Source organism: Osmia bicornis, chromosome 2 (genome assembly GCF_907164935.1).
Source record: "Osmia bicornis bicornis chromosome 2, iOsmBic2.1, whole genome shotgun sequence".
NCBI lineage: Eukaryota > Metazoa > Arthropoda > Insecta > Hymenoptera > Megachilidae > Osmia > Osmia bicornis.
This window is the reverse complement of record NC_060217.1, coordinates 10,174,417-10,184,424: the sequence shown is the minus strand read 5'-3', so window position 1 is coordinate 10,184,424 and position 10,008 is coordinate 10,174,417.

Genomic DNA, 10,008 nt, shown 5'->3' with positions numbered 1-10,008 from the left:
AATTCGAAAATTTTTAAGATACAGTAGGATCTCCCAAGTCTAAGCACCCAGTAGTAGATGGCGCCTGCCTGTACGCTTACTCTCCCAAGATCATAAAATGCGAAATTTCCATAATATATTTCAACTTTCTTTAATTACCTCGGCATAGCAGCTGTGAAAAATTACCTTTGATATACGCAACAGCTATAAAAATTACGTGTCAATGATTTACAAGCAAAAAGAATCTCTTAAGAATTAATTTATCTATCAGAGAACAAATACCAATATTCTAATTAATTACAGAAATTACTGTTGCCTAGAACATCCTAATGAGCTGGTAGTTCCCTGTTTCATAAAGTCCAGAAATTATTTCGAAAATTTATCAACTATGTACCTATACGTGAAAGCAGTTTCTAGTTTAATGCGTGAAACGGTAACCATCTGTACTCGCTCCCATGCACAATATTCTTCATTTCACATATCTCATTTCGTGACATTTAAATTAATATCGAGGAATGTACGGCGACTACATTGCTAACATCACGAGATGTGACATTTCCCTTTAATTGCAATTATTTATAACGATACCGGGAAAGCAGTACAACCATTCGGTTGAAATGTGAACAACCGTGTCAAGGTGGTCTCAGAGTTAGTAGAACACACTCTTATGGATAATCGTTCTTCGCCATTCTCTTGGATGAACACAAAAAGTTTGCCTTGAGTTTTCAGCAAACGAGATCGTTTTTTCTATCCTGATTTCAATGTCTCGACTTAGCCGATTTTTATCGAGCAAATTAAATATTTTCACAATATTAGCCTTTGAAATCATTATCCACCTCATTAACTCTTTCCCTTGCAGCCTCTTGAGGGGATTAATTAAGGTTTCCTGGGAGATGAGCTCGGTCTACAGAATTTTAGAATATTAGAACCCCAGAATTTTGGAATTGAAAGATTTTAAAAATTTCCAAGATAAAACACTAAGAGAGAAATTTTAGAAATCATTATCTACCTCATTAACTCTTTCCCTTGCAGCCTCTTGAGGGGATTAATTAAGGTTTCCTGGGAGATGAGCTCGGTCTACAGAATTTTAGAATATTAGAACCCCAGAATTTTGGAATTGAAAGATTTTAAAAATTTCCAAGTTAAAACACTAAAAGAGAAATTTTAGAAACGTTTGAATTTGCATAATAATGTTACTGATAAAAATCACCGGTCCATATATTATAATATATTTTAGGATTTCAAACGTTTTATTACACTCTATAGAAAATGTACACCGTGTTATGTAAATTGGATGATTTTACGATACTTTACAAACACGTGGGTGCACAAGAATTGAAAACAATTTATGTGTAACGGTTGTGTCCATCCCGGTTTGCTTCTTTTTTTCATGAATATAAAATTCATTGAAATATATGAAGCACAGCGAGTTCGATTGCGAAGTGAAATTCTTATCAAAATAACGAGTCGAATGGCACAGTGAAAATGGACGTTTGTGATCAGACACTTTATAATAACAGTTATAAATACTGCAGTGATAATGGACGTACGAAGAATCAGCAGAGTGAACCGTAAAATTTAATAAAAATTAATTAAAATAAAGAAGAATCGAAAGATTTATTTGCTCGCTGACAAGAAATTATTAATTTGACGCCAAGTAACCGTGAAACTCATCGACCAACAGGATCTTCATCACGAAGATGATATTAAAGATCTACTCTGTGTCCCTAATGATTTTGCAATAGTTCACTGTGCATCGAAGCTGGTAGGCGGTTCATTAATATTCACTTTTCTTTGTTCTACCACGTAATAGCTTAATGCCATTTCGAATAGTCATCATCAATCATCAACCACTTTACAGCTGAGAAAGAAATTTTAAAACGATTTTTTTTCAAACTTCAGAATGAAATATTTTTCCAAAACAATTTAAATATTTTTCTAAATGTTGAAAAATGAACGGTCCATAGAGGAATAATTAATTAAGATCTAAGTCCTGGTCTCTTTCTTCTGCCTTTGTGAGCTTAGAAAGATCATTAGTACAAGTTAACCCGAACAAGGGTAATTAATTAAATTACGATCTTTTTTACTTCGTCTCTTTTCACCATTAACGGCGCCGAGTCCTTGGTAACAACTAAAGCATTTTATTTTCTTCTTCACGAGATAAGGAAGCTCTCATTGTAGCCTTGGAAGACATAACGATCGTTACAATGGATTGCACCGTCTTCGTTTTATTCTCACTTTGTTCACGATTATTTTCAACCGAAAAGCTTGTACATCGAATTGAATATTTAAATCGGTTGATAAGATACCTGTAACAATACGCGATTGTTATACAACGAGTTTGATTGTTGGTTTTCTCAGATTTGACCGATTCTTCTATAAAGTCTTGTCGGAGGGTTTTGTTAAAGCGAAGATTAACTTCGTTAACAAGCTTGAAGATTCCTTTTTCTTAGAAAACATTTTCATGGAATCCGATTCTTCTATAGCCTTATCCGAGGGATTTGATCAAATGAAGCTTGACTTCGCTAAAAAGCTTGAAGATTCCTTTTCCTTAGAAAAAATTTTCATGGAAAGATATTTGATTGGAATATTTTTAGACTGACAGGTCGATCGGAATTAAACTATCCCGGTGATGTGCCAAATATATCGAAAATTATTCGTCGAACCGCAAAGGCGGTCTGAATTCGTTGAAACGATTTGCATATTGCGGTTTTTTTCATGGTTCCACGAAAATTTTGAATGCAACGCGAAACGAGGTAGCTTTAACCGGTTTCGTGGCGCGAATCGCAAGATTTCCTTCGAACTCGTGGGCCGCAGGCCACTGACCAATACGGTACTCTCTTTTTTATTTAAACAACCGAACAAACGCTCGCAGATTTTCCTGGTCCAAACTGGTTTCGAGTGCAAGGACCGTTTTACGATTGCGTCTGGCCATTTTGGGAACTGCATTAAGGGCTTATCGTAGGACACGGAACAAAGATAAATGATCCTTCTCCCTTTTACTCGAAATAAATTATCCTTCCGATAGGGCAGAATATTTGCGAATGCTATTTATATAAAAAATGATCCGAGAAATTAACGTGGATATATATTTCATGAAAATATTATTTCGATTAAACGAAATTCATGGAATGTTCATAAATTTGTATTTATTTAAAATAGTTGGTTGCCAATAATATTGAATAAATCCAAAAGCAATTTAACGAAAATATTGAAAAATACTAAATATTTGATATTAATTTTCTTGGAATAATAATAAATTCGACGAAAAGAATTTAAAAGATATTTAATTGATTTGAATAAACTGATTGAAATCTAAATTGGGTCAAATTTTATCCATTAATTATCGGACAGATAAACAATAAAATTTATAATAAATAGCTTTCTCTCAGTAAGAAAACAGTCTGTGAGCATCAAAGTCAAGGTTACTTGGTGCTCTTCGTCTTTAGATAAGACATGATGTAACGTGTCTATAGACAAAGAAGAACAGGCCCATAAATTTTCCACCCCCGAGTACCATCGCCAGAGATACGCAACGAAGACGATAATTAAGACAATCCAGATGCATAACGAAGCCATAGTACAATAGCAATGGAAGATACATCTTGCAACGATGTTAAGCGAACGATTGTTATGAAAACTGTGTATACCTATAATCCTTTTTTCGAATTGAATAATTTACAGAGGATCATGATTTTCATGAAATCATTTAAACCGTGATATTTCAAAGTGTTTCATTAATGTATCCACGAAAATGAACCATTATCGAAAGGACACGAAGAAATTTCAATCATAAATCTCCACGTACAAATGACACGTCCAATCGAATAATAAATTCGCATCAATCACCGACGATCCCACGCGATTACGGCAATCAGAAAATGAAACGATAGGGACCTAACTTAACTTCTTCGTCGTTTTCATTTATTCGATTCCAATTTTAATCGTTTTTCTTCGACCGATCAGTTTCGCGTGCACCGAGCGATCGAACAATGGACAATTAATATTCGCGAGGATCACGATCGCAGCCCACGTTGTTCGAGAACTGGCACCTTTTCAATCCGACGATGACGGTAATTATTCGTGACTTCACGTGTCTATGCGCTATGACGAGAAGAGGATCCGGCTGCTTTTATTTAGCAATCGGACGGACCGAATGCTGGCCGGATTCGATCGCGAACACGATCGATTATAAAAGGTTGATGACATCGCGATTCCCCGTAGGCGTTCCTTGATCTTTACCTGTAAATCTTCCTTTTAATCACACTACACTGTGTCTGGAATCGTAATAGGGGGGCGAAATGTGTCCGAGGTGCGGCCATGGCCATCATTAACTCGTTAAATGGAACTCTTTTTCGTTGTAAATATCAAGGTTTTTTTTAATTCCTTCGAGATCATATCGGAATACAAATTGTCGATTAATATGCAAATTTAGAATTGTAAGATTAAAATAGAATTTTCTACATTTAAGTGTTATAACGAACGGCATAAAGCTATATTGTAATTATCTTGAAAGTAACGACTGTGTTAATGAATAAATTTTCGATACGCGAAAGTTTATATTAATGAAATTGGCTCGAGAAATTATGTAAGTATCTCGGTGATCTTTCTAGATCGATTGCACCGATATTACCGTTCGCGAACAGTCGACAATGGCAGGTGTAAGAGGTATATAAATTAAGACACAAGCGAGCACCATCGACAGAGCGACAAATTAAAATGCTGCACACCGTTCCACGACACGTGTATTAATGACTTGACGGCTCTGAAGTTCAATGTTTTCCTTTGATGTTGCTCGTACTACAACTTGTATACTTGCAACGAGGGAAGCATTAGAAAGTGGCTATAATTCATTGATTCTCCTACAAGGCGATCGTTTTACACGATTTACCGTACCAATTACCATACTGTTTCAAACATTGAATAAAGTATTTGAAACAACGGTAAGAGTTCCTTTTAGCACCCCCATCTAATTCACTCAAGAATTACCAGGCAAAATTCTCATGAGTTGTAACTCGGAGGAGGTGCGAAAATTTTGTTTTGATTCTACAGAACTAAAATCCACAATTTAAAAAATTTTTTTATATCCTTCGAGATACTAGGAATATTAAAGTCAATTGAAAGGGGGTGCTAAAAGGAACTTCACCCGAAACAACAATAGTTTTTGAAATTTTCAAATTTCTTCCTACTCCATATTTTCCTACTGATCCATGATATGAATCAGAAAAAAAGGTGAAGAAGTCAGCCGGTTAACCAGAATATCCGAGTTCATTCATGGTGTTTTATTATTCGACCCTCGCGAGATAACGAGCCCGAACTAATTAAGATTTCGCAGAAGCACAACGACGACGAGGCCGGCTCTGACAATTTTACGGTATCGTTCAGCATCAGCCAACAGTTCACTGACTTTCACCCTACATGGAGGTGTTCTTGGGGAGAAGGACGAGCAAAGAACAAGCTCACTGTTGTAAACATGAACAAGCGTTGAACGCACATCACGACCATGATTTGTCGCTTAACATAATCAGTCGTGCGTATTGCGATCGCGGGAACGTGGTGAAAAAATGAACGATCGTATCGGAATACTAGATCCTCCTTATCTTTCTACCTTTCTTATGCCTGTCGCGTAAGGTTTCATGCAGCCGACATCCGGATGCAAGGTAACTTTGCGCAGCTCGTGAGTCTAATGTTAATATTGGGGTAAGTGGAATTTTAGAATTTTAGAATCTTAGAATCTTAGAATTTTAGAATCTTAGAATTTTAGAATCTTAGAATTTTAGAATCTTAGGATTTTAGAATTTTAGAATTTTAGAATCTTAGAATTTTAGAATCTTAGAATCTTAGAATTTTAGAATCTTAGAATTTTAGAATCTTAGGATTTTAGAATTTTAGAATCTTAGAATTTTAAAATTTTAGGAATATTAAAAGCTATAGCGTGTACCTTCGTAGATTAAAGGAAAAATTTTGAATGAATTTTAGAGAAATTTTAAAAATTGCCAACAGAAAAAAATAGAGAAGAAAGAGAGCAGGATAGACGTATCCTGATTACCAATGGAGATCGATTCGACCGTAGGTGAAAAGATGGTTTCGGTTCGCGAAACGGAAGAAACGGACGAGTCTCGTGGCACGTATCGAGGTCGTTAAAGGTTCTAGGGGAAAAGGTTAATTATCCCGAGTCATCGCGAAGAATTCCGGAAGATGTTTGGCAACTGTGGCTGGCGTACAAGCGAAAGTCTTACTTCCATTGGGCTGCTTGAATCGAGGTTACTGGTCAGCCTGCAAAACAACTGTTTAATGCCTTTGCGGCCACTCTTTCGGCGTGATATTGAATAATACTCGTGTTAAACGTGAATCAGTTAATTGCCGGTAATGAACGTCTTACGACAGCTTCCGCTTTCTATGATACACGCTCCTTTATTCTTCTTTTATTATCATTTTATTTCGTTGCGCAATTATCTCCTTAGACATTGCTAAGATTTACCCTTGACCCAAAAATCCTAGATTTAATACAAGAAACTCTCACTATATTGCCGGTTACGGGGTTCCAATTGACAATATAACGAGAGCATCTGACACGTACAGGGTCGGCCCTGGGCCTAGGCAGACTAGGCGGCCGCCTAGGGTCCCTAAGATCCAGGGCACCCATAAGACGATTTTGCTTCTAATTGTAAGCGATTACAATTAATTTAAAATCGATTTAAATGCAAATTTTATAAATTTTATTTGAGGTACTTCTTTTTGTCATATATGTGAATGGGTCCTTTTTCGGAGCTCACCTCGGAGCCCCGAAATCTTAGGTCCGGCCCTGGAGACGTATGAAAATCTGACTGGAGGGTGACACGTTCAATCGACGATATAACGAGAGTTTACTTCTTAATTGGGGCTCAGCTGGTTACACTGGTGCACCAAGGGTGAAATTACACCCTTCCTAGCCATTAGTTTCCATTCGATCGCAAAGTGCAGCAATCGTTACGTAAAGCAAGAGAAGCATGTAACAGAACGCGTAACGTGTGTCATTAATCGCGGGAAGAAAGTAGCATTAATTAATCTCGCGGAGCGTTTATTATTCAATAAGGAAGAAGACCAGGAAGAAAAAAGAAAAAGTAACATTCTATCCGAGTACAACCTAATAAATATGTAAAACGTTTCGCTTTCTCGTATTCGGCTTCGATATTACGAGGCGTCGTGCGAACCTATCGATTTCATCGTACGTGCACCGATATATTTTTACTGCCATTGCTTCGCCTCGACATTGACATTTAGAGTGTAAATATTTCGGTTGAACCCGTTTAGAGGGAACCGTTTAGCCATCAGGTTCACCGGTCGGAACGGGTTCAACGAACCGTGCGTTTTTACGGTCGATGCGAATCGGGGAATCTGTTTAAGTTTCTTTAAAATTCACGCACGGGGGTCAAACGTGTACCGCATATATCGCGACGGCTAGTAACAGCGTGTTTTCCGCTACGAAATATTCAGCCGCCTATCTCCCGCGATCCGAACACGCTTCCTCGTTTAACGCAGACGTGTTCCAAAGCTTGTAAACACGAAATTTTTGGAAAAAATCGAAGGAATTCCGGAGATTACTCTGTCGAGATCGTTATCCCGTGATTTAAGTATTTTTCTGTTGATTATTGTTTCACATTAACATTTTACCTGCAAAGTTTCTCGTACTGCACAGAGCAGGAAGGTAAAATGTTAAAAAAAGACAACCGTTCCACTGAAAACTGCAGTAATTAACCCTTTGTATTATTAATTTAAAGCAAAAGAAATAATTTCATCCTTTAAAGCATATATTATCCTAACGTTCTTTTGAAATTATTCCAATTTAATTAAATTTAAATATCTAAATATTTTTAAATTTTAAGAATATTATTTAAATAAAAAATTATAATAAATCTGTACTGTTTGTACTTGTATCAAGAATATAATGCAATATGTACTATACTAATTATTTTTGGACACACGAATGCGTCGATCGTCCGGAAAGGGTTAATGTCAGGGATAATATCATTTAATGAAACCTCAACTCCTTTAATTTACACATTCACCGGTAGATTCTCATTCTGTCACGTTAAACGATAAGAACGCGTCGCTTGGAGTTGTGAGAAAATTTTGAAACGTCTCTCTATCCACGGTTCAGATTATCCATTACGTAAATCCGCTCCGACGTACTTTCCAGTTAACAAGAAATTCTTTTATCTCAACATTCGATGCGTCAAATATAAATACCATACGTTTAGATACACAATTTGTAAATTTCAATTTTCTTTCTGGTTTCACCACCGGTTATGGAACAGAATTACCAGAAGCATAAATCTTATGAAATGTGCGGTTACACAAAATGCTAAATGCACATCGTGTATAAATTCCACATTCCAAGTTCAACCTCTATTTTAATATAAGGTACCGAAAATTCCCACTCGAAGTTCGTCATTGCCAAAAAAAGAAAAAGAAACCACCGAATTACGCATTCCAGGAAGTTTCATTCATGTGTGCCGTGGTTGTGTTCGCTAAAATCCGCTTATCGTTAGTAATTTTCCTAGTAAATCTACCCGCTTTCGTTTAGGTTCCTGTTATTATATAAAAAATATAGTTTTAGAATTTTTAAATTTTATATTAAAATTATACATACATATATCTAATACTAATAACTCTGCATACGTTTATTGAGATCATTCGACGCCATGATAAACGATAATCGAATTGTTGTTTTACTAAAAATCATCCCTCCATGCGCCATATAGGGACCGATACACAACAGTTCCAGTTAGTGTATATTTCTTTTCCAAATTACGTAGTCAAATAACCTACTTGCAATATGCTCGCTTGAATCGTACCACGAACAAGTGCGTCGATACATAAAAATCGGCGACACCCGGCGCTCGAAAAACGGTCTCCATAAATAAAATCTGATCCGGGTCGTGAGATGTAACCTCGGGACGCGCAGGGAATCGTTAAACAATTACGCGTCTAACCGTAGGAAACGATATTACAAATACGAAATACTTGGAAACGAAATTTCTGTCAAGATTGCGCGCCTCGGGAAGGTAAAACGGTGAATTCATCAGGTTCGCTTAATTTCCCCGAATCATTACGCTCGGGACCGGCTAATTTGATCCGCACTCGAACGAATATCTTCAGTTCGATAGAATTTTTGTTGCTTCGAATAGAAATAGATTTCAGCAAACCAGAATATTATTCCAAACGAAAATGGAAACTCTTTATTACATGTTAAATGTTTACGGAACAGCACGCGACATCGCACGGATGAACACTGAGCGTTATTAAAAATTGATTTTTCGAATATGAAAATTTTAAGATAAAACTATGGAATGACACTCGGTAAGGATACTGTTAATTTAATACGACGTTTAGAGAAAATTAAGCTAATGAACCCACGTTTTGATTAATGATTATTATTTATATCGAAGGTGTAGCTGTTGAAAGTTTTCGGAATAAATTGGCCGTTTCATCTGCTGTAACTTAATGATTTACCGAACGATTAATCTCACGCGGAAGATTACCAAATTTCTTTAATACGATGACTGTCACAGTGAAAACTGACGTATGTGGTAAAAGTCTTACACATTATAATGAACATATGGACACTTCATTTTTTAATTTCATTTCTTAATCTGCATCGGTGCTTTGATACCATTATACTTCGCTTTATTTCTACTCTATTAGATACGAAATTCAATGAAACAATTAGTAATTAAAAATTGCAGAAATTTCCTCTGCTTTACCTTTAAAATATTCATTTTAATTGAATTTCTAACGACGGTAGCTATTGCAAGGTATTAATATAAATTATTTAATATAATTTCTAGCCAAGTTAATATTAATTCGAGTCGCGTACGCTGCGAAGTCTCGTATCTTCACGATGGAATTCGAGAGGACGCAAGAATTCCGACGACGGATAAGTCGAATATGTGACACGTATTCTACGGAAATTCCTGCTCGTTTAATCCGCGGTGATATATCACGTATTGTATAACAATATTGTTTCTTTGACATTATATGTATTTG